The 26930-nt window shown below is 35.7% G+C and overlaps 1 long non-coding RNA gene across 5 annotated transcripts in view; it reads right to left on the reverse strand.

The window, feature by feature from the left end:
- The window catches only part of LOC132538052 (uncharacterized), a 259911-nt gene that overhangs the window by 26144 nt on the left and 206837 nt on the right, over window positions 1-26930 (reverse strand). For 4 of the 5 annotated variants that reach the window (XR_009549459.1, XR_009549456.1, XR_009549455.1 and 1 more), the window contains one exon: window positions 16069-16226. The exons of the other annotated variant lie outside the window; for it this stretch is intronic. This is a non-coding gene — a long non-coding RNA (uncharacterized LOC132538052). Of the gene's footprint in view, window positions 1-16068; window positions 16227-26930 lie in introns of those variants that run through there. 5 annotated transcript variants of the gene reach the window in all.

Below are 26930 nucleotides of genomic sequence, written 5' to 3' on the forward strand. Positions count from 1 at the left end.
ATATTTTTATACCTTCAACTTCCATCCAATAATGCGTATACAGCTGGATACATTTTTCTCTTATCTAAAATTCAATTTCAGGGCCTATTTAAGGAGATTATATACTGTTTATATTTATCATTCTAAAAATCTCAGCCTCAAAAACTCCAGCGAAAAAGGCATTTAATCAACAGATATTTCAAATTGAGTGCCTCCATATTTGTTGAACAAGAATGTTTGTTCTAAAAGAAAAAAAGTCCTCAGATAATTTAACTGCTTTTAGTTTCATTGCTGTGACAACCACATATTGATAGCATCTTAAGGTTGCAAACCCTATGTCTTTTTACCATTGCAGTTGTAGTCTCATTTACAACATTAATACGCTAAACAGAGACTGCATGAAAATCTTCAATTATTTTCAGACAGTCTATGTAGTGCTACTGCTAATACTAATACCCAGCAAGCATAATCATCATAACCTCTGCTGTGATCCCAACAAGGATTCTTCAAACTCCTTTTAAATGCATTAATCACTCCTATGAAAGTCACTGCTTGCTTTTAAGGAACACAGATAATGTATGTTATTGAGATTATACCACTGCATGAACAATCATTAAAGAAAGATAGATCAGAATTTATGATTAAGCTTTTGGACAGCAGGGCACTATTTTAAGCATGAAAATCACAATCTACAAGGATAGTGGCCAATCAGAGAGACCATTAAAGACTTATAATTAGCATCAATCAAGGTGACACTACTGTTGACATCTTTATTACTTTAAATATACTAATCAAATACTTCTGCATTGAGATGTATGGATTGATAGGTAGCAAGACAGAAAACATCCTTGTGAATAAAAGTTTAAAATTATTAGTTTACAAGGTAACAAAAAGGTATTGGTATTAATCAAGTGGGATTCAAGCATACAATTCTGAAACTGAAAGTTGCTTAATGGACTTATTGGGATGTTATTCTCATGTTTTGTCACCAATCATTCCTCCAAATAATCATGTTGGATTTGTATTTAACCCATTGGACTTGCTTATTTGAGATGAAAATAATGTAACTCAGGAAATATATGTTTTAGGCTATACAGTGAGGTAAATTGCCAAGCATTAACTCATTTCCTAGTCCTCTCACATGTGTACATGGAAATGAAAGAGATTGGAAGAGCTGAACTTGGTGTTATTTACATAGTTCCACTAGAAGCTGTCAATATCAGCTAATCATATCAATGCTCAATCTCATACCACATGGACTCAAAAATATGCTGCTATTATTAGTGTTCATATAAATATTTCAATCTTAATGAATAAGAAGCAGCTCAATATCTTTGCCACCCCTTGAGCCCATATGGTGTTATACTTTAATGACTATAATTTTTTTTAAAACATGCTCTCTTCAGAATGGTTTCTGACTGTTTCAAGGTTCACAAACTGGATTCTTGAGGTTAAGGGCATAGACCATGAAGAGAGGATATGAAGTATTTTTCAGACAACAGTCTGGCTTTGAATCAAATCAGAATCACAGATGAAGATTTGGCAAGGCATCTCCCAAGGGTACAACTTCATCTTTGCCAAATGAGATTATAATGGTAAAGACTTCCATTATGAAGATGTCAAGCCTCAACAATTATTTTGGCTCTAAAGTTCAACTTTATCTATAGTATCACTAATTGGTGCATCTAACACAAGGCCTAAAAATATATACTACATTTACTCTGAATGAGACATCTATTTTTTAGTAAAAGAAAATACTGTATTCATCGAAAAGTGGGCAGTGAAAAGTCTAGGGAAATTACTCATTGTTTTTTTTCCAAGAAATGAGGAAAGAACTGACAAAAGAACTAACAAAATGGGGTGTCACAGTTGAGACAATTGGACAGAGAACATTACTCAAAAATGCTTTGCCAACAAGTTACTGAAAAATAGCAGCTAACTGAACCCAAGTTCCATTTTTAATTTCATGGTTAAGGGAGAAGAAGATTTTCCAATATAGCATGACAGTCTTACAGAATCAAAGCAACAAGAAAATGCTGCATTTGGAAAACCCCACTAGCTTAGCCCAATATGTGTCAAATCACTCCTTCTAAAATATTATGCTGTAATTTCTGAAAGGTTTTAGTACTCTGACTTCTCAGATGATGACAGCAAAATCTTCTGGTTCTTAAAAGAAGAGCAGCTCATTTTATTTTACTTTTACCAAGCTGTTTTTATACAGATTAAATTATGTACCAAGGTAGTAAAGTAGATAGGATTATTACAGTTTTATAGGGGAGACTAAAGAATAATAAAAGTTAAAGCCCTTTTGATAGACAATGAATGTAAGATATACTGGCTCAATACCTTTCTCTAGTATTCTGTGTTGAATCTAGAATAGCTTAAATTCCTCTATCACTGTATTAGTGAAGGAGAGAAACTACAAATTATAGATGATCACCTATGGAAAAGATAAGGAATATTCTAGCAAGAGAAAAATGTTCACAGAAAACCAGTAAAAAAACAAGATGCAAGAGAGGCTCCTAATCTGAAACACAAGATAGCTTCATTTAGAGACTGGTTATCTTTCTGCCCTGCCCCAATATTTTGTTTTCCCACAGTTAAGAGTCACTGCATCCTCACTGATGCACAAGGAATGGGAAAAGTTGTGTAATATTGGATGAGGCTAATCGTACCACTCATAGGAACTTGCCAACCATACACAAAGTATGGGGTAATAGTGAGTCAGGAATGGGCCTGACAATATCAAAGACCTTTGTGTAGAATCCTTAACAAAGGAGCTTGGTGTAAACAAGATTGAGGACTGGAAAATTACAGGAAAGTGAACAATCACTTCTTCATTAGAGGACATGACATTTGCCAAAATTTGTTGAAATATGTGCATAATATTCCCAAATAGTCATGAACTAGAGAACTCATATTGGTATGTTGTCTGTTCTAGACTCATGTGGAAATACATGAAGCCTGGAAAATCTTCTTCCCCATCCTACCTTTATAGCTCCTAGCTATATATATATATATTATATTATATATCATTTTCATTTCAAAACAAAGATAAAAATATAAAACTACTGTAAGAACTAAGTGGGAAGAGGAAAAGCTTTTTTTTTAAAAAAAAAAAAAAGGCACTTGTACATGAAATATATACTAGACTGAGATATCTCTCTGGCTAGGGCATACATCTTCACAGGAATATTGCCCAGATTCAAGACCTAGAACAACATGGGATGAACTATGGTGCTGGTGGAACTTGTGCTGCTATGGCCTCTCTCTCTCTCTCTCTCTCTCTCCTCTCTTTCTTTCTTTGACCAGAGCAGTTCTCAGCTCTGGCTTAAGGTGTTGTGTGTGTGTGTGTGGGGGGGGGGGGGGACTTCAGAGCCTCAGGCATGCAAGTCTCTTTGCATAACCATTATGCTATCTACCCCCCACCCCCACCCAAAATTCCTTCTCTCTATCTAAATATAAAAGCAGCCTAGAGCTATGGAATCACACATATGGGAAAAGGGAGAGAGAAAAGAAGACAACAGATCAGAAAGAAAATAGTAATTCTTATCTAACAGTGATGAAGGGAGTAGGCTCATTCTATCACTGTGTTCATAGCATTCTCTTTCATTTAAATTGAATTTTGATTGTCTTATACTATTGTCATAACTATATAACTCAAAGTTACATAACTTCAACCTGAGTTGTTGGCACAAGATAATGCTTGTGAACTAAAAGAAGTTGTTTTTATTTTCAATTTTTTAATAGAGGCAGAGGCTTTTGTTACATTTGTGTTGCACAGTGGTATCACTATCAACAGGAAAAAAAATGAGCTTTGGAAAATAAGGACATTGAGTTAATTAACAAATGAAAAACTTTGATAAATCAAATGAGCTTCTTGTCAGTAGAGACATTCTCTCAAGCTAACCAAAATTATATCCAAATCACTTTAAGTTTAGAGATGCTATTTTGGCACTTTTATTAAAAAAAGAAACACACATTGGATATGAAATTTCATTTAACTGGAGCACAGATTAATTTGTTGTTTACAGTATCAGATAATAAATGGTTTTTTTTTAATCATGTAGCAAAGAAGTTCACCATGTAATCACACAAAGATATGGACTAATTTCTTTCATGAGTGGTGATGAGTGAAGAAAGGTTAGAAAAATTCTCCTTAGAAAGAAGACTCTGAATATAAAAGAATATAAAAGGAATTTTATATGTGAAATTGAGGGCTAGAGAGATATTTCAGTTATAAGAGACAGGACTTGCATTTTTGAAGACAGTTTCTACCCTCCAGAACTGTAGATGCCAGAGCTAAGTGACGTTCCAGTCTCTCTCTCCTTCTCCTTCTGTGTCTCTGTCTCTCTGATACGTTGAGGAAGATGTAAACTATGACTAATTAATGAGTAATTATGTCTGATTTCAAAAATAAATGTAACATCTTAAAATAAATCACTTAAACAAGATTAAGTTACTGTAACAAATGAAGATACTGTCTGACCTGCTGACGTATGATTGACAATAAAAGTTTCGTAGTAAGAAGGAAAAACCTGTTTTGGTGTACACCTCACACAGAAGCATGCAAATTGGGTTAGCAATCAACCTACCTGATTGAAAAATGCATTATCAATAGAAAAATTCATTGACGGGAGTCGGGAGGTAGTGCAGTGGGTTAAGCGCAGGTGGTGCAAAGGGCAGGGACAGGCAAGGATCTCGGTTAGAGCCCCCCGGCTCCCCACCTGCAGGGGAGTCGCTTCACGGGCAGTGAAGCAGGTCTGCAGATGTCTGTCTTTCTCTCCCCCTCTGTCTTCCCCTCCTCTCTCCATTTTTCTCTGTCCTATCCAACAACAACAACATCAATAATAACAACAATAAAACAACAAGGGCAACAAAGGGGAATAAATAAATATAAAAAATAAGAAAAAAAATTTTTTTAAAAAGAAAAATGTCATTGACAAAAACCTTATAGTACTATAGCTATAACCATGAACAAATTCAACTAGATGTAACAGTGAGAATTGTTCACTTGAAGGAGCACATACCCTTCTATGAATGATGACCTAAGCTCAAGACTTAGAACCATATGACCTCCCATGGATGGCACAAAGGAGTGCCATGGGTGTTAGCTAGGTGTTGTGTCCTCTCTCCTCCCTATTCTCTCTTCTCTCTCACTAAAATTTTTTTTAAAAAAGGAGAAAAATGTCTTACAATATTTTGAATCAGCCATAAATATATGGCCTTTCCAATGAAATTGGAATGTAATTGATTTGCCAAAAGTTCTGACATCTGGAATCAACTTTATATTAGTACAAATATTTTCCTGTGTACCATATTAAGACATAAATTTTATAGAAAATAAAGGCACCCAGTAAAGAGATATTTGTTAATTTGCTCATTTGTTCATTCATCTTTAACTACATTTTCTTTTTTAAATTATATTAGCAATTTAATATTGATTTACAGAATTACAGGCCAACAGGACTATAATTCCTTACCATTTCCACCACCAGAGTTCTGAACCCCCAATCCTTCCATTGCAAACTTCAGCTATTTTCTAACATTGCAGACTTGGGTTAACGATTATTTCTACATCTATCTGTCTACATTTGTACATAATTGCCCCCTGTTTCTTCCAAGTCCCATCCTCTCTTCCTATCCAAGCCACACATAACCCTATTTACTACATCCAAATGTCCCTTCTTTTTTCTTCCTTTCTCTCCACGTCCTGAGGGAGCTGGAGTTCAGAGCCCTCTTATCCTCTTCCTCTTATTATTTCTGCCTCACTGGGAGAAATGCAGAAGGTAGGAGTTCTGGCTTCCATAATTGCTTCTCCCTTGGCCATGGGAGATCCTTACCCCCAACCTATTTCTATCTTTCCCTAGTGGGGTAGAGCTCTGGAAAGTTAAGGTTCTAGGACACATTGGTGAGGTCTTCTGCCCAGTAAAGTCAGGATGGAATCATGATAGCAACTAAAACTTGGTGTCTGGAAGATGGCAGAACATAAGCAGACAAAATGGTTAATAAACAGGAACCAAAAAGTAGGAACAGAACAGATGAGACTAGGGATATTAGGATCGAAGGAAGGCAGGAAGTAAATTTTAGGCATGTTTCTAGGGCCCGTGACTGTGGTAGTTTTTGCTTGAGTTTGATAGCTGACATGAAGTTGGATAAAGATATTGTCTGAGAAAATGGTGTCAGAATATAGAAAAGGTCTAGAAAGCTGAATTAAGACTGAGAATAGCTCCTATTATTGAAAAAATTTTATGAATAAAATTTATTTACCTCCATCCATCCAATCCAGGCCATATAAATATATATATATATATATATATATATATATATATATCACATGAACCTGTGTAACCTCTGAGGCCCTATTGGTCTGAGTTGCTCACAGCTCATGGTCACAGCTGGGAACACTGCAGGCTGCACTCATTTAAGGACCAGTCTTCTTTGAATGGCAGGGCAGGATATTCCAGCCTTACTTTGGAGACAGAGGAAGTCCTTACCATCACTGATTTATGGTGAGGGCAAAGTCCTGGGAAGGTCCACAGGAGGGCTTATGGTCAATAACATCAAACTGCATTTTCAACTATACAGAAAATAAATACTTTTTTTCTGAAACCTTGTTCTCAAAAATGCTTGACAACAGCCATCTTTAACGCAATAAGGTGATGGACCATAAAGAAATGCCTCATTCTTTATTTATATACTAATGGTACAAACAGGCCTCTCTAGGCAAAAGTCTAAGAAAAAGAAAGATGTCCAATGGATTTGATGGCACAAGCTCCAAGTCTTTCCTTCAGGATTCTGTACCCTCCTACAATAAATTGGCTTTCTCATCTGGCAAACATATGTGGAAAATAAAGCCAAATATTGCTGATAAAGTTGGCCAGCTTCTTTCATGTGACTAGCTATGACAGCTGACCTAAAATTACCATTGTCAATTTAATTTCCAGCGAAAACTTTTTTCACTAGTTGGTATTAATATTTAAGATACAAGTAAGCCCATGCATACCTTGAGCAAAAAAGCAATGCATTAAAAAAAAAAAAAAAAAGCAAATGTACCATATTTGTATTTTTGGAAAGAGTGAATATTTACAATAAGATGAATATTATGGAAATGGACTGATCATACAATCTTATCCACAGTCAGGGATTTTGAAGCATAAGGGAAGAATGTTTCTAGTAGCTCTGCCAGTGTTTCTGGGGTTTTCCAGAGTAACTGGCTATCATGATTAAATCTCTAAAGTTTAGCTAAAACTTTAGGACTTGAAACTCCAGGATAACAAGATTTTAGCAGTTGCCAAAAACAGGATCAGTTATGTTTATCCACTTGCTTTAACATGTTGATAACAGACTTACATAAATATATACTCTTTCTGGACATATTGATGACTCTGCTGTACTCAGGATGTTGATAAAGACAGGAAGGTTTGCAATATTTGTTCTCAAAGATATTATTATTCCAGAAGAAATTATAAAGCTCATGCTACTTGAAGTTTCAGTCTGTTTATTATTATTATTATTATCTGTACTTATTGGATAGAGATAGCCAGATATAAAGATATGTGGGGGATATAGAGAGGGTGAGAGACAGAGAGACATCTGCAGACCTGCTTCACCTCTTGTGAAGCTTTCCTCCTGCAGGTGGGGACCAGAGGCTTGAACATGGGTCCTTGCGCACTATAATGTGTGAGCTTAACCAGGTGTGCCACTGCCTGGCCCCTCAGTCTGGTGTGTTGGGCTCTCTTTACCCAGATTATTTTTATTACATCAAGTAAGAAGGGGTGGCTGAGTCATTGTGTCTGCTATATATTACTACATTAGAGTAACAGTTTTTATTGCACTATTACCAAAAAGAGATATTCTGACAGAGTGCATATCACCAGACATTAATAATGAAACAACTTTTTCCTGGCTAGCTCATTCAAAAATTTACAGGGGGGGGGGGGTCTCCGGCGGTGGCACAGTGGGTTAAGCGCATGTGGCTCAAAGCGCAGGGACTGGGGTAAGGATCCCAGTTAGAGCCCCCACCTCCCCACCTGTAGGGGCGTCGCTTCACAAGCAGTGAAGCAGGTCTGCAGGTGTCTTTCTCTCCCCCTTTCTGTCTTCCTCTCCTCTCTCCATTTCTCTCTGTCGTATCCAACAATGAACAACATCAACAATGGTAATAATAATAACCACAACGAGGCTACAACAACAAGGGCAACAAAAAGGGGGGAAAATGGCCTCCAGGAGCAATGGATTCATGGTGCAGGCACCGAGCCGAGCAATAACCCTGGAGGGAAAAAAAAAATTACAGGGAAGATAAATGTGTCTCTGTAAGAACTGATAATGGAACTGTGAAAATTACATATATATTTCATTTTTTACTTATGATTCATCATGGCTTATAAGATTAGAATATTACAATGTATAGTTTCACACCTCACCCACCACCAAAGTTACGTGTCCCCACCCTCCACCTTGGTAAGATAACTATGATAGTTCTCATAAGGTCTTAGAAATAGTTTATTTGCTTCTTTTTTTTTTTTCAGGTCCATGTGTAACAGTCCTCTGGACTCCACATATGAGTGAAACCATCCCAAAGATGTCTCTCATATCTTTACTTATTTTTGCTAAGCAGAATCACCTCCAGTTCCATCCATTTTGTCCCAAAGAACATCAGTTTGTTTGTTTATTTATTTATTTATTTTTATTTATGAGAGAAGAGGAGAGGGGTCAGGGGGTGGTGTACCTGGTTAAGCACACACATTACAGTGTACAAGAACCTGGGTTCAAGCCCCTGGTTCCCACCTGCAGGGAGAAAGCTTCATGCATTGTGAAGCAGGGCTGCAGATGTCTCTCTGTCTCTCTCCCTCTCTATCTCTCTCTACCCTCTTAATTTCTGGCTGTTTCTATCCAATAAAAAAATATAATTTTTAAAAATTTTAAAAAGAGAGAAGAGGAGAGACAAAGAGAACCAGACATCACTCTGGTACATGTGCTGCTAGGAATTGAACTCAGGACCTCATGCTCCAATGTCCAACACTTTACTACACCACCTCCAAGATCACTTATCACTTATACATACTTTAATATTATGTGTAAGGTATCTGTATTCTCAGAAAATCCCAAATTATCCAGGATCCACCTTCTGCACCCTCAAAAGACTTTTTCTCCCAGAGATGGAGAAATGTTAGAAGATGACTAGAGAGTTTCGAAACCCAATTCCATCAGGACCTAAAAAAAGAAAAGTAGAAAGACATTTGGAAGTAGTTAGAGACATAGGCAGACAGGACCATAGGAAAAAAATAGGAAATAATATAGATGGTAGATAAACAGACAAATAGGTAAATAGATATAGAAGTAATAGTCAACCCATATCTGTGACCTTGGGAGAACAACTGCAGTTTCCAGTGGAGGGAATGGGGACACAGAACTCTGGTAGTGGAAACAATGTGGAATTACATCCCTGTTACCTTGTAACTTTGTAAACCAATATTAAATTGCTAATTTAAAAAAGGAAAAAAGTTATCCTAGAAATAAACCTACTTATACTGCTTATACTTCTTTTGCTTTATTATAATGACAATTTTTTTCCTTTCATCTACTCTCTGTACTGTAAACGAACATTATTTTAGCCTTCAAAACCAGTCTTATTCCCATCTCACTCCCTCCCTCTGATCTCTATGCAACAATTCATATCTTCTTATATATTCTTTACATATTTTCATATTTAAACTTTTGGGGAAAGTAGCATATTTTTACTGATCCACCTCATTCATTGTATATTAATTTATTTTATTATTATTATTTTTAAAATACTTAATTATTCCCTTTTGTCGCCTTTGTCTTATTGTTGTAGTTGTTGTTGTTATTAAGGTCATTGTTATTGGATAGGACAGAGAGAAATAGAGAGGGGAAGGGAAGACAGAGAGGAGGAGAGAAAGATAGACACCTGCAAACCTGCTTCACTGCCTGTGAAGCTACTCCCCTGCAAGTGGAGAGCTGGGGGCTCCAACCAGGATCCTTACACCAGTAGTTGCGCTTTACACCACCTGTGCTTAACCCACTGAGCTACCACCCGACTCCCCTGTATATTAATTTCAAAATCAAAGGGTATTGGTTTTAATTGTTATTCAAATGAAAAGAAAAACTCACTTCTAATGTTACAGATAATTTTCTAAACTGTTAAATCATGATACTTTTCTCACTGGGTTTAAAGGCCCTGTGAAATATGGTCTTGTTGATTGAATGCTCCTCTTTTTTTTTTTTTTTTTTTTGGTCACAGGGTTAACTTGGGACAGGTCTTTCCACAGATCCTGGCAGCTTTTTTTTTTTTTTTTTTTCTATTTTAGTTGATAGGGCAACAAGAAATTCATTGAGGAGAAAAGACAAAGAGGATGAGATGAGATACAGAATTCTGGTGGTGGGAATTGTGTGGTTGAATTGTGTGGATAACCCCTCTTATGGTTTTGTCAGTGTTTCCTTCTTATAAATGAAATAAAAATAAAATATATTAATATATATTAAATATAAATATAAAAAATAAAATATAAATATAAAATATATAATATATTAATATATATAAATAATATAAAATATATTTCTAAAAGAGAGAATGATAAACACCTGATCTGCTTGGAGGGGGGTAGGTCAGGGGGCTCAGAACCAGGTCCATAAAAGATTGCGACTGACTTTTATATATTAATTTTGTAGCCTACTAATTTAACAATATTGCTTGATAATTTCCAGGAGTTTCCTGCTGAGCTCTAGATTTTTCTATGTATATACTATCATATCATATGCAAATAGTAACAGTTTAATTTCTTCTCTTCCAATCTGTCCCCCTTTAATTTCTTTCTCTTGCCTAATTGCTATGGCAAATCTTCCAAGCCCATGTTGAATAGTAATAGTTACTTGAAGTTTTACTTCTGTTACCATCCCCCACTTATTTTGTAGCAATTTGTATCCAGTATTAGCTGACCATATATGTGTGTATTTTGGTCTAGGCTCTCGATCCTTCTACATTAGTCTGAATGTTTGTTTCTCTTTCAACACCACACTGTTTTAAGTAACATTGTTTTGTAGTTTAAATGGAGGCCAGGATTATGATATTTCATATCTACCACTCTTTCTTAGAAGTGTTTTGGGAGGCGGGCAGTAGCACAGCGACTTAAGAGCACTAGGCGCCAAGTGCAAGGATGGGCCAGAGGAAGGATCCCAGTAAGAGCCCCAGGCTCCCCACCTGCAGGGGAGTAGCTTCACAAGTGGTGAAGCAGATCTGCAGATGTCTATCTTTCTCTCCCCCTCTCTGTCTTCCCCTCCTCTCTCCATTTCTCTCTGTCCTATCCAACAACAATGACATCAACAACAACAACAGTAATAACTACAACAATAAAACAAGGGCAACAAAAGGGAATAAATAATTTTTTAAAAAGAAGTGTTTTGACTGTTTATCTTGTTTGTTCGTTTTTGTGGTTTCACATAAATTTTTAGATGATTTATTTGATTTCCTTGAAAAAATTTTTTTGAGATTTTGATATGGATTGTGTTAAACCTATAAGATGCCTTTGGAAGGGTGTTTATTTTGATACTTTTTTTTTTTCACTCAACCCAGTAATATGGTTAACTTATATATGACAAAGGGGCCAAAACTATTTTAATGGGGAAAGAAGACCTCTTCAGTAAATAGTTCTGAGAAAACCATATAGTCACATGTAGAAAACCACTTAACATCAGACAATAAAATTAATGCAAAATGGACCAAAATCCTAGATAAGACTTGAAACTATAAAACACAGAGAAGAAAACACTGATGAAACACCTTGGGATTTTAACAACAAAAATGTATATGGACATTCATCCCTGTGGGGGGAAAAAAAAACTAAAATAAGATTAAATAAACAGAAATATATCAAATTGAAAAACTACTGCATGTCCAGGGAACACTCCATCAATATCATCTAGAAACACAGTAGCTGGGAGAAGATACTGCACTTCACACCTCGGACAAGGGATCAGTATCAAAGATCTTTGAAGAAATCATGCAGCCCAACTACAAACAACAACAATAATAATAATCCAACAAAATGTAGGGAAATGACGTGTATAGACTATTTTCTAAAGAGCATACAAATGTTCCACAAACATAAAAATAATGCTTCACTTATTATCAGAGAAATAGACATTAAAAACTACAATAAGGGGTGTTGGGAAGCGTAAGGACCAGAGTTAGGATGCCAGTTCAAGCCCCCAGCTCCCCACCTGTAGGGGAAGTTGCTTCACAGGTGGTGAAGTAGGTCTGCAGGTATCTTTCTCTCCCCATCTCTGTCTTCCCCTCCTCTCTCCATATCTCTCTGTCCTATCCAACAATGACTACATCAACAACAATAACTACAACAAAAATAAACAACAAGGGCAACAAAAGGGGAAATAAACAATAATTTTTTAATGATATATTTAAAAAAAACTACAATAAGATGATAGCAACAAATCAAGAGATGGTAAGTGCTGGTATAGGTATGGAAAAAAAATCAACTCTGCTCTACCATTCGTGGGAGTACAAACTGTGTAGTCCCTGTGGAAAACACTATGGACAGTCCTCAAAGAAACAAAAATGAAAATGTCTTGTGATCCAGCAACACCACTCTTAGACATATATCCATAACACAAGAAAACATTAATTTGAAGGAACATATGCACCCTTGTTCACAGCTGTATTGTTAACACCAGTCAAGGAGTGGAAGAAGGCTAAACACCCATGAATAAATGCTTAGAGAGAAATCATGGGACATAATAGAAATCATGGGACACACATTTAATGGAGTACTACTCAGCAATGAGAAAAGATGACACTGTCCTCTGGGGCAAATGGATGGAACTGAAGGTGATTATGCTTAGGAAAGTAAGGAAGCTAAAGACATATGGATGGTTTCATTCAAATGTGAAATAAAGAGAATTAAAACACATAACACACACACACACACACACACACACACACACACTGGTAGGAAAACTATCTCTGAGACTCTTGTGAGAACTAAAGTGGTTATTATTGGGTGACTGGGGATGGGGGTTCAGAACCTTGGTGGATGTGGTGGAGAATAATTCCCCTGTAATCCTAAAATTGGTGAACCATTACTAAATCTTTAAGAAAATGTTCATGGGAGCCAGGCAGTAGTGCACATAGTCTGAAGTGAAGGGAAGGACCTGCACAAGGACCCCAGTTCGAGCCCCAGCACCCTACCTACAGGGGAGAAGCTTCACGAGAGGTGATGCAGGTCTGCAGATGTCTCTCTGTCTCTCTCCCTTTCTAGCTTCCCCACCCCTCTCAATTTCTCTCTGTCCCATCCAACAAAAAAAGAAAAAAAAAGGAAAAAATGACCACCAGGAGCAGTGAATTTGTAGTGCAGGCACCAAGCCCCACCTATAACCCTGGAGGGGAAAAAAAAAGAAGAAAAGAAAGAAATAAAGAAAGGAAGGAAGAGAGAAAGGAAGAAAGAGAGAAAGAGAAAAGGAAAATATTAAATAAAAAATGTTAGGTGAATTCTGCTTGTCAGGATTCATACACATCTGACTCCAGGTAAGCAGGGGCTTGTACCCCGTGTCTATAGATACAGTGGCACTTCTTTCAGTTTCAAGGCAGCTGGTTTCTTGGGAATTCAGCTGAGTCATAGGTTCAAGAGTGACATATTTATGAATTATTGATCATTTTATAGTTGTTATAAGGGTGACAGCATTTATTTTTTAATCTTTCTATATCTTAAATAGAATTCCAAAATTTCAATATTTTCAAAGTTGAAAATATAAAAGCTGGGTTGGGGAGACAACATAGTGGTTATACAGAAGACCTTCATGCCTGAGGCTGTAAGCTCCCAGATTCAATCCATATTACCACTACAAAGCACAGCAGTGCTCCAGTGAAAGGAAGGAAGGAAGGAAGGAAGGAAGGAAGGAAGGAAGGAAGGAAGGAAGGAAGGAAGATAAGGGTGGAGAGACCATTGGGGTGTTGCAAATGATGGTGAAAAGGACCTAAATTGGGGGTGAGATAGGTACAGACACCTATCATATGGAGATGAACAGCTGCATCCATATGCCAACAACTATACGATAAGCCGTTTCTTCCCCCCAAAAAATGATTAAACAAAAATACTGCTTAATTTTTTTTTCTGGTGATAAAAATTTTATGTACAGGGACAGTAGAATTGACTCATGTGTGAAGCCTGGCTTTGATACCCAGTATCTCATATGATAGAATGGTACTCTCACAGCTTACTTCCATATCTGTTACTCAAGAAGAAAATAAAAAGTGCTTTATGTATCTATAAGAATATATGCATTATGGGGGTCAGGCGGCAGTGCAGCAGGTTAAGCGATGTGGAGTGAAGCACAAGGACAGACTAAGGATTCCAGTTTGAGCCCCCGGGCTCCCCACCTGCAGAGGAGTCGCTTCAGAGGTGGTGAAGCAGGTCTGCAGGTGTCTATCTTTCTCTCCCCCTCTCTGTCTTCCCCTCCTCTCTCCATTTCTCTGTGTCCTATCCAACAACTATGACATCAATAACAACAATAACAACTACAACAACAATAAAAAACAACAAGTCAACCAAAGGGAAAATAAATAAATATATTTTTTAAAAAGAATATATGTATTACATACAAACTCATAAAAACTTTATACTTAGGATTCATAAAATTCTCAATCTGTCAATAAAAAGCTAAATATAAAAATTACATAGACACATGCTAATTAGTGACTTTCTCTGACCACCCTTTATAAAGTATCACCTCTGTCTCTTTCTAATATTATTTTTACTTACCTTAATGCTTTTACATTTATTACAATTTGACATTCTACAATATGCTTGTCTGTCTTCATCACTTGCACTATTAGAATATGTTTCTTGAATGGAATGATTTTGTTTTTCTTTTAACTTAACCGTTATATATAGCCAGTGGTAATTCCTATAGTTATAAAGCACTAGTTCCTCATATTGAATACTGAACTTAAATTTGTTTTCTTGGTTATTAAGTTTTCTTCTCTGCTAGCACAACATGACTTTAAAAACTCAACAAAGGAAAAATCATGGGCAAAGCACTTTAAGTACATAACCACTAGCAATCTAACAAATGATTAAATATAAGATACTAAATGCTTATGTTCAATGTCAGTCTAAAGGTTGTCTGTAGAACAACTTGCTGCAGTTATAACCTTTTTTTTTTGCTAAGAGCTGTCTCCAGAAGAGAGATAAAGAAAAGACTTGGGGAAGGAAACAGTGAAGTAAAAAAAAAAAAAAAAAAAAAAGCAAAGCTCTAACTGGCTAAGTCACAAGGATTGCATAGTTTCTCCAAGTTCATGATTTTGCCTTAACTCTGTGGCTAATGGGAATTCATTATAAGACAGCTTTCGGGGATTAGAGTGTTGTAGAGGCATCAGTCAGATGGAGAATTTCAAGTTAAGCCTCTGTTCAAGCATTTACAGATTTATAACTAATTAGATCCTGTCCACATCTCACCTGAAATCATGTTAGCAAGATCTGTGCATTTATAAGTAGCATAACAGCCCATTAAGCCGTCATGGACAAGCAATGTAACCATTTCTTCTTCTTCTTCTTCTTCTTATTATTATTATTATTATTATTATTGTTATTGTTATTATTATTATTTTTTTTTTCTTATTTCAAGAGTTCTTTAAAGGGATGAATAAACAAGTTGATTTTGAGGAAGACCCAAAAGAAGTGTGAAGATTCCAAAACAAAGCTATCACAGACACCTGTCAAATACATAACCTTAATGGACAATTAAAAATAAAGAAACACACACAATTTCATGCAGAAATATAAGCAGATGCATTTATTCAATTTACATATACTTGTTAATTCATGAAAGAAAACTGAAAGCATTAAAATATTTTACAATGGAATTTATTATATTTATTTTATAAATTATGGTTTACCTGTGGTTTGGATAAATTACTGTCTAGCAGTCTAGATTCCAAAGCATGCAGGGAATTCTAATTGCAGGTATCTAGATTAACTAGAAGGAATCAACTGAAATGACATAATCTACCATAAGTACTCAGAAGCAAGCCTGGATTTGTAAAAATATAAAACTATTCAAACAGAAATACTGATATTAATAAATTGTATAATAATCACTTTACCATGCGTGCTAACCTGAGTATGAGTACCACATGGGAGTGCTATGCACAGGGGAAGCTTCACAAATGATGAAATGGTGCTGTGGTATCACTCCTGCTCTTTCTGCCACTTTTTCTGAGATTGAAAGGAGGAAAAAAATAACATTCTAAAAAGAGGAGTGGAATCACCCCAGTGAAGTACCAAAGGTAAAATAAAGCAATAATATATAATACGGCTATTGCATGTGGGGGCATAATAATCAACAAGGAAAAACTATTCAAACTGAACTAACATCACTATCAACTTAGTTAAGAGTACAGGAAAGAAAAGGGACATTCTAAGGGTCTATATTTAATACTAGGTGATAAGCTGCTAATGACTTGGGAGAGAATAGTGGCTTTCTATACTTACAGTGCAGACTTATTTTAGGTTTTCGGATACATATCCTTATAAAAACTGTGTGCTTAATCAAAATTGTAACCCAATTCAACTGAGAAAGGGCCATATTATGATCCCTGTGAAACTCATGTCTAAATAAACTAAGAAAAACACTATTAGCTCAGCACATAATTTGACTCATAGCTCAGCTACAAAGACTTTGCCTCCATTAGATACACACAGCCTCATGTATTTATTACTGTGTGGTTCATTTCTTTCTAAAATGAAAAGAGTAACTAGCAATGCTGTAAGCATATGTATGCACTTTTAAAAGGATTATGTGTTGTTAGTTAATAATACTTTTTTTTTCTTTTTGCCTCCAGGGTTATCACTAGGGCTCAGTGCCAGTACTGCAAATCCACTGCTCCTACAGCCTGTTTTTTTTTTTCTCTCTCTCTCTCTCTTTCTCCTTCCTCCTCTTTCTTCTCTTTTCTGTTTCATTGGATAGGACAGAGAGAAACTGAAAGAGGAGGTGTAGGCAGAGAGGGAGAAAAAAGATAAACACTTGCAGACCTGCTTCACCACTATTGAAGCCTCCCTATAGCAAATAGAGAATAGGGTTCAAACCCAGACATTGTGCTGGCTCTTAGGCTTAATACTCTGTGTGTAACCTGGTGCATTACCACCCAACCCCTGTTGATAATAATAGCTTTAAAATATCTTTCTCATTGTCAAGATTAGCAGTCTTTTCTGAACTTTCCTTTAATGCTACCAGAGAAGACATTATAGTTACTACATTCAAAATATTCTCATTCAACCAAGTTTAATAACACAGCACCCCTTAGGAGTTCCGAACAATGACAGCTTGACAAAAAATAATACATACATACATACATACACACACACACACACACACACACACACACACATTTGGTTCAAGAATCAAACCCCTATCAAAGTGTACTTTGAATCTGTTTCCTTGTGTGATTTTTATATAAATGCAAAGAGACAGAATTATAGTTTATAAATTGGTATATACCTAGATGACAATAGCGCCTCTAATTATGCAACTTTTATTTTGTAAATTAGCTGTGAAGGCTCAGGGTCCAGCATGGGACTGAATAAAAGGAACATTTCATCCCAAGTATTTCTACAGTATTACCTGGGTGTTCCTATACTTAATGTAAAAGATCACTCACTAGTTATAATGACCAATGGCAGGGCCAGACCTATGACAATTCAAACCCAAACTCAATACTAGAACCACAAACTGTGAGGAAAAACTGACAGATCCTGGCAGTTTCTGCTTGGGCCAGCGTCTGAACCATGAGGCAGGGCAAAACTCCCATCTGCTGTCCATCTGCCATCCTGCCTTGCTCAGAAAAGGTTATACCCTTAACCACAGACAGATGGGCATTGTAAGGATCTATTAAAGGAAAATAAGGGGGGAGGGATCTTGGATAATAAGAATAATGACCTTTGGATCAACATAGAAATCCCAGGAATAATGAAATTCATGCATAAGTTCAAGGTCTTTTCGTTGAGTAAAATATTAAAAACAATTAAGTATAATGATGTTTATAGTCTATATACCAAATATTGGGTTATCAAAAAAGCCATGATGCATTTTTGAATGGAAAAACATGTCATGACTTTTATTTTTAATTTTATTAATATTATTACATTTATTTATTCCCTTTTATGTTGCGCTTGTTGTTTTACTATTATTATTATTTTTTTAACCAGAGCACTGCATAGCTCTGACTTATGGTGGTGCAGGGATTGAACCTGGGTCTTTGGAGTCTCAGGCCTCAGAGTCACTTTGCATATCTATTATGCTATCTACCCCTGCTCCATCATGACTTTTCCAACAATGTAATATATAACACACTAAGTACTATACACATAGACTCAAAGATGAGTTAGAAACATATAGAAAGCTTTATATGCACACAGAGAGACCCAAAGTATACATTTGAAGTTGTCTTTCTTTCTTTCTTTCTTTCTTTCTCTCTTTCTTTCTTATTTATTTATTTATTTATTTATTTATGAGAAAGACAGGAGAGAAAGAACCAGACATCGCTATGGTACATGTGCTGCCGGGGATTGAACTCAGGACCTTGTGCCTGAGAGTCTAGTGCTGCAGCCACTGAACCACCTCCCGGACCACTGATGTTGTTTTTCTCAATGACATATCAGTTATTTAACAAAAGTTATTATGCCAACAAAATGGGAATCTTATATAGGTTTTGGTAATGTGCATTTTCATCAAAAGCTTACTCTACATAACAGGAAACTGGGATAATAAATCAGCTTATACACTAAACAAAAGACTTAAAACATAAAGGGAATCATAAATTCCTGAACTAAAAGCAAGTGTATGTTATGTTTCCATAGCAAAAACAATTTGCAAAGTAAATATCCCAGGCAAAAGGCAATTATCCAGTTGACTCAAGATACAACCTGAAACTACCATATTCCAGGCAAAGTGCTAGACAATATGGATGGAAGACAAGACAAAGCTGGTCTTTGTCTCAAAAGAGCTCACAGTCTCATGGAGAGATGGGCAAGTCAATTGCCTATTATGTAGTAGAGTGAAACAGCATCATAGAGAAAAGAAGTAGAAACATGCAATTAGTCTTAGAAGGGTAAAATGATAATGCAACTTGTTAGGAAAATGTGAGAATTTAATGTATTTGCTATGGCTTAATTTTATGTGCTTTTACTTTACAAAATATTTATTTTTTTCTTATCCTGTATAGCTTTTAGAGTAGGATCAAATAGGTTCAATCTGTTTTGAAAAACAGAATACATTTTCAAAAATGTTTAAAAGATTTCACATAGTTTTAGAAGGTAAGATCACTGTATTTTTTGGTAGCAAAATATCTTCTAAAACTAACATTACGGGCCTGGCAGTGCTGCATCTGGTAGAGTCTATAGATTACCATGTACAAGGTCTATAGATTACCATGTACAAGGACTCCAGGTCCCTTACATGCATGGAGGAAAGCTTCATGAGTAATGAAGTAGTTCTCTCTCTCTCTCTCTCTCTTTCCCTCTCTCTCTCTCTCTTTCTCTGTCTCCCTTTCTCTCCCTTCCTCTTACCTTCCCTCCCTCTCATTTTCTTCTCAATGTCTGTGTTTATCCAAAGAGGAGGAGGAAGAAGAAAGAGGTGAGAGAGCAAGAAATGGTCACCAGGAGCAATGAATTCATTTTGCAGGCACCCAGCCCCAGTGATTAGCCTGGTGGGGAAAAAAATTAACATGACAATTCCATAAATGGAATGGGGGTAGGTAGCATAATAGTTATGCAAAGAGACTCTTGTGCCTGAGGCTCCAGAGTCCCAGGTTCAGTCCCCTGCACTACCATAAACCATAGCTGAGCAGGATTCTGGAAAAGAAAGAGAGAGAGAAAGAAAGAAAAGGAGACACTTTTAAAAAAAGAAAATTCCATAAACAAACTGCTATATGCACAATGATTTATAATAAACTAGTGGACTATATCCACAAAATGACATATCAAAAAAAACTCTAAGTACTTTTATTTATATAAAACTCCCTTTAAACAACAAGGGCAACAAACAGGGTGGGGGGAATAATCTCCAGAAGCAGTAGATTCATAGTGCAGGCACCAAGCCCCAGCAATAAAACTGGAGAGAAAAAAAAAAAAAAAGCTCTCTAAAAGGAAGCAAATCAACAAAAGAAAAAAAATGGCTATGAAACTGAGGCATATTGTCAAAGCTGAAGACTCTTCAGTAGAGTCAACAAAGGAAGTATCAATACGTAAGACAGATTTCAAATTACTACCTAAAAGAGTACACAGTCTTTATTCCACTCAAAAGCAGTTTAAGAAATCTGTGCTGAAGAGGGAACCAGGCGGTAGCGCAGCCGGTTAAGCATGCATGGTGCAAAGAGCAAGGACTGGAGTAAGGATCCTGGATGAAGCCCCCGGGTCCCCACCTGCAGGGAGGTCGCTTTACAAGCAGTGAAGCAGGTCTGCAAGTGTCTATCCTTCTCTCCCCTCTCTGTCTTCCCCTCCTCTCTTGATTTCTCTGTCCTATCCAACAACAACACAACAATAATAATAACAACAATGATAAATAACAAGGGCAATAAAAATAGCCTCCAGGAGCAGTGGATTCTTAGTGCAGGCACTGAGCCTCAGTGATAACCCTGGAGGCAATAAATAAATAAATAAATATAAATTTAAAAAAAAGAAATCTGTGCTGATGAAAGTCAAAAGTTATTAACTGGGTATTATTGAAACAAACAGGAAAAGAATAAAATTCCAGCCAGGATTAGAAAGATTTTCTGTTTTGATTTGTGTTACCTATATTAAGTACTAAGTATATATGAACATTCATTGTACATTTACATATAAGACATATAAGACTTGTAGGTTACTAAATGCAAATTATATTTGAATTTCTTAAATGTGGAACATTGGGATCATTTTGAAATAATAAAATAGATTATTAGCCAGATATTAAAAAAACCTCTTACTGCCATCTAACAAAATGTCAAATTTAACAATGAATCATATTACTACTACTACTACTAATAATAATAATATACATTCAGATAATTGCTATGTTTTGTACTCATAATTTGAAGCAGCAAGCAAGAATGAAAAAAATGCTTGGAAAGAGCCCTTTAAGACATTCTTTCACCTAAAGTGCAATGTGTTCCTTCTCTGATTACTATTTAAATAGCTTTATCTAATGCAGGGTCAAAAGGACATCTTTGACATATGGGAAAATCTTATGTTTTAATCACATGATCACATATCCTTTGTTTTTTTTTTTTTTTTAACAATTTAGATTCATTGTTCCTTAAAATGACCTTGTTGTTTCCATTTTTTATTACTTCAAGAATCATCTAGTCATACATGTTATTCATAGCAGTCCATCTAATTGTTCTGAGAAAAAGATAAAAATAATACTGTATATTTTCAAATTGAAAATCTTTTTAAACATAGTAATTTATCCTTTCTCACATACTGTCATTATATAAACATACCTTTATAAGAAAGCTGCTTCTGATCTTGATACATTTTACACCAGGAAATACTGCTATTGGTGTTAACTCTTCAGCTTTTTTATTCTTAAGTAAAATATATAAAGAGCAACTTTTTAAAAATATCTGGGGATTAATTATACATGTGAGTAATAATACCCCTTTAACACAGCTTTCACCTGATAGCTCCAAGTTCTTCACATATATAACCAAAGGTATGTTTAATAAACCAGTGAAGGAGAAAAATGTACTACTATATTCAACATAATTATAATAAGAACAGTAATAATAATTGGATGGTTATAGCTCAGCTGAAAGGATGGCTGTTAGCCAGGGATGTGAGCTGGGTTTCTGCCCCTAGTACATCACAGGAATAGATGTTCTACAGCATGTGGGGAAGCTTCAGCAATGTGGAGTCTCCCCATCTCTCTGTCTCTGTTTCTATCTGAAAAAGGTTGACCAGGAGTGGCAAAGTTTCAGCGGCAACAACAGCAATGAAAAAGCATAGTGAAGTGTAAAGAATTATTATTTTTTTCACTTTATTTCTTCTCCTTTTTGTTGCCCCTGTTTTTTTATTGTTGTTGTAGTTATTATTGTTGTTGTTGATGTCGTCATTGTTAGATAGGACAGAGAGAGATGGAGAGAGGAGGGGAAGACAGAGAGAGGGAGAGAAAAATAGACACCTACAGACCTGCTACACCACCTGTGAAGCGACCCCCCTGCAGGTGGGGAGTCTGGGGCTCAAACAGGAATCCTTATGCCTGTCCTTGTGCTTTGCCCCAAGTGCGCTTAACCTGCTGAGATACCGCCCGACTTCCTAAAGAATTATTTCTGACATTTAAAGTCAATGGGCTCCTATTTTGCTGGTATTTTTTATGTGGTAGTATGATCCCATATATATCACCTACTTACCAAACGGCAGTGCAATGGCAATTGCACAAGCAGGCAAACTGTTTTTCTGACAAAGGAAACCAGAAATAAAGATATTCAAAAGTAAAGAAGTATAGGGAGCACCCCAAAGATGACAGAAAAGATAAGATCTTAATTCTCTTAATTCCTAAGGTAAGCATACATGAATCGGTTTCAATGGTTCTAATATATATATATATATATATATATATATATATATATATATATATACATATATATATATATATATATAATATTATATAAAAGTATGTATTAAAGAAATAGGAGCATATGACCAGTTTTTAAGGAAAAAGACAAAAAATAAGATGATTTCTTTGATGGAACTATCAAGAAAAATATTTAAGCACCTATTATATTTACACTATGAGTAAAAGAAAATGTTACTACAAAATAAATACACAAACTCTTAACAAAGAAAAACAACTACAATAATGAAAAAAATCAAATATAGGGGGATGGGTGGTGGCACAGCAGGTTAAGCATACATGGCATGAAACACAAGGACCAGAATAAGGATTCTGGTTCTAGTCACCCCTGCCCTCCACACACACAAGTGGTAAAGCAGGTCTGCAGGTGTCTATCTTTCTCTCCCCCCCCCCCTCTGTCTTCCCCTCTTCTCTTAATTTCTTTCTATCTTCTCCAACAACAACAGTAACAACAAGGGCAACAAAAATGGGGGAAAAGGCCTCTAGGAGCAGTGGATTCGTAGCGCAAACACTGAGCCCCAGTGATAACCTGGAGGCAAAATAAATAAATAAATAAATAAATAAATAAATAAATACACAGTAATTAAAATAGAAAAACTTTCTCAGAGATTCAAAAGAAGTATAAAAATAATAAAATAAAAATGAGAAACTTGGTGATCAGCTCCTGGTAATCAGCCAATATAAAAGTGTGAAAATTAATAAAGTAGATGAAAAGAGCTTTAGAGGCCCAAGAGAAAATTCCCAAGGACAAAGAAGAAAATATTGCAGTACAAGAATTAGAGGAGAAAGAGATTGAGAAATAAATCATTACTGTTTAATAAATATGATATAACTCTAATGAAGACACTATGATTATTTGATATATATTATACATATATATTGAACTGATCACTGCATTCTCTGAGAAAATCATCAATATTCAATATAGTACCATTACTATAATCACTATGCTATACTTTATATTTCTACTATTTTAAGTTTTTATTGATTTATTATATATTGGCTAAGAAGAGAAATTGAGAGGGTATACAGGAAGGGTGGGAGTGAGGGAGGGAGAGAAAGAGAGGCCAGCAGCACAGGCAGTCATCACTGCTTGTAAGGCTTTTCAATGCAAATGAAGACCAGGGGCTTAAGCCTGGGTCCTTGCACATGGTAACATATGTACTCAGCCAGGTGTTCTACCACCCAGCCTATATGTTATATTTATAAACTTTTGCTAAATAACTAACTTCATAATTTATAACCAATATATCCATATTTAACCAACTCTCTGTAGTAGAAATGGTAAATTCCCAAATAATGTAACCTGTCTTAAATTCTTTAAACTATACTATTCAATTTCACTGTGTAAAATAAAAGTTATTTTATTAAATATTGAAATTTCCTATGTATATTCATATATAATATATACAAAGGTCACAAGACAGTAAAAGGGGGTCAACCTATCTTCACAATTTTTTCTACATTCTATGACAATTTATAGAATATTAACTATTTGTAAACTGTACAATAGCTAGCATGCATAGTGTAATATCTAAGTAAAATACTAAATATTCTAAGATATTAAGCTAAATTACATACATTTAATAAGCTCAATAGAATATGAAAAGATTATCAAATAATCTATAAGGTGAAGAGTAAGAAGCTGGATAGAGCAGAGATGAAGTGAAATAATTTAATGGAGAACGTACGTTTAACCTTGGTGTAAATACTAACAAAATAGCACAGATTGACAGAGTGCATGTAAAAGCATAAATATAGCATCCATGGAAATAATTAATCTGCTAGAACACAGAATTTGCATGTCTGACATTCCCTGGTGCCTCATATACCAGAGCAGTGCTCTGGCTTCTCTCTCTGTCATATAAACTGTCTGATATGAAAGAAAACAATGCTTTTTAAAAGGAAAGAATATATTTGCCACAAGAGAAACACTTTTAAAAACAAAGAACATAATGTTGGGTTGGCAGAACAGTACATTTGGATAGTGTACTTGCTTTGCCATGAGCACAACCCAAACTCAAGACAAGTTCCCACTGCATTAGAGGAAGCTTTGGTTCTGTAGTATCTATGCCCACCCCCACCTCATGTCTCTGTATCCTACCTGGAAAAGTTGACCCTGAAAAGGTGAAGTATTGGTGATGATAAGAAAAAAGAATGAAGAGGGAGTGAGGGTGGGAGGGAGAGGAAGAGGGGGAGGGGGGAGGGAGAGGGACAGGGACAGGGAGAGATAGTAAGTATGTTAAGTATAGAATGGAATATTTTGCTATCAGATAACACTTTTTTTGGTCATCACCAGGGCTTGACTACTTCATGTTGCCTTTTTACAGATACAGAGTTACAACAAGATAGAGGGAAAGATACTACAGTGCCAAAGCTTCCCCAGTATGGTAGGGGCTAGGCTGGAACCTGGGTTGAGTACATGGCAAAGCAGGAACCTTTTCAAGCATACTATCTTGCAAGTAGGACCCAGATACAAATTTGAAGAAAGATTTCCAAAGAGTAAAATAAATATTTCCAAAGAGTAAAATAAATGATAAAGATAATCAGTCAAGTAGACAATTATCAGTATAAGGGTGGTGAGATAGTAAAGTGATTATGCACAGGAATTTCATACCTGAGGGTCTGACATTCCACTTTTAATTTTTTTATATTTATTTCCCTTTTTTTTGCCCTTGATGTTTTTTTATTGTTGTTGTAGTTATTGTTGTTATTGATGTAGTCATTGTTAGATAGGACAGAGAGAAATGGAGAGAGGAGGAGAAGACAGAGAAGGGGAGAAAAAGATAGACATCTGCAGACCTGCTTCACTACTTGTGAAGTGACCCCCCTGCAAGTGGGGAGTCGGGGGCTCAAACCAGGATCCTTATGCCAGTCCTTGCACTTCATGCCAAATGCACTTAACCTGCTGTGTTACTGCCCAACTCCCGACATCCAACTTTTAAACTGAAGCAACACCATATGCTAGAGCTGAGAAGTGCTTGGGTAAAAATATTATTGTTGTTGTTGTTGAACCTCATTAATAGTCTGAACTATGAAAAAGATTAAAGCAGTAAAGTATAAGGTATACAATTATACATTTTTGAGGGGTGTTGCATACATGAAATTTCACTGCTTTGGACTGTCCATTCATTCATTCATTTAGACAGACAGAACTGGAGACAGTATCACACTGGAGGTCCCTCTGGTGACATTGTATAAAAATGTCAAAGCTGATAAAATGTTATTGAAATAATAATTTAATAAAGATGTAGATATATGCATGGTGCTTATATATATATATGTTTATGAAGCACAAATACCCACAACATAAAAACTTCTAATACACATTTAAAGAAATGTTGTCCATTTCATGTCAAAATGTTTAGTGTTTTTAAGCATGAATGAAAATACATTTGGAAAAAAATCATATTTAATCACATTGTTGCTAAAATTTTACCATTTCAAATTATAGTACTGTAGTGTTACTCCCTATACTTTTATACAACTAAGTCTCAGTAGAACATTGATATATGAAATATTGAATCGCAAAATTTCTTAAAAGTATTGAATATTTCATTTAAGAATAATCTATTAAAAAGATTCAGCATAGTGGTTATAGTATTAACAAAATGATGCATTTTACTTAAGGGACCACTTCCCCACAGTTATTTATACTACTTTTATGGTTATAGATTTATCATAAAATCTCTATATACATATAACCCAGAAGACCTATTCTGTAATATATACAATATTTACATGTGTCTTAGGGAAATATCAATAACAACACTGTGCATACCCATGGTGTACTCAGCGTTGAAGTGCCTTCCCACTTACTGCATGAAGGTTAGCTGTGAAGGGGAAATTATACTAAACTCTTATGGAGATAAGGTATTTTGAGGCATGACTTTATTTCTACCCAGCTCTGTTACCTTGAAAAAATTACATTTATCTCACCAATAAAGTGAGGGAGTTGAAATTTATTACCTCAATTCTTTTTCTAACTTAAAATTTGCTTCTTCTCTTTTTTTTTTTTAAGCCCTTACATTAGTAAAGAAAGAAGGATCAAAGATGACACTGAGGAAGGTTAACGGAATTGTATAAAGTAGTGAGACCAGTTAAAGTCAGTCCCATGTGCAGCTCACCCAATTTTCCATTATTCCCACTCCTCTATACTGCTCAGTAAGCCTATTGTGTTGCCTTTTAAAAATATTTTGTTTATTTTATTTTAATAAGAGAGATACACAGAGAGAGAGCAACAGATAGAAACACCAGAGTAGGGAGTCAGGTGGTAGCATAGTGGGTTAAGTGCACGTGGTACAAAGTAC

The sequence above is a fragment of the Erinaceus europaeus genome, chromosome 4 (assembly GCF_950295315.1).
Source record: "Erinaceus europaeus chromosome 4, mEriEur2.1, whole genome shotgun sequence".
Classification (NCBI taxonomy): domain Eukaryota; kingdom Metazoa; phylum Chordata; class Mammalia; order Eulipotyphla; family Erinaceidae; genus Erinaceus; species Erinaceus europaeus.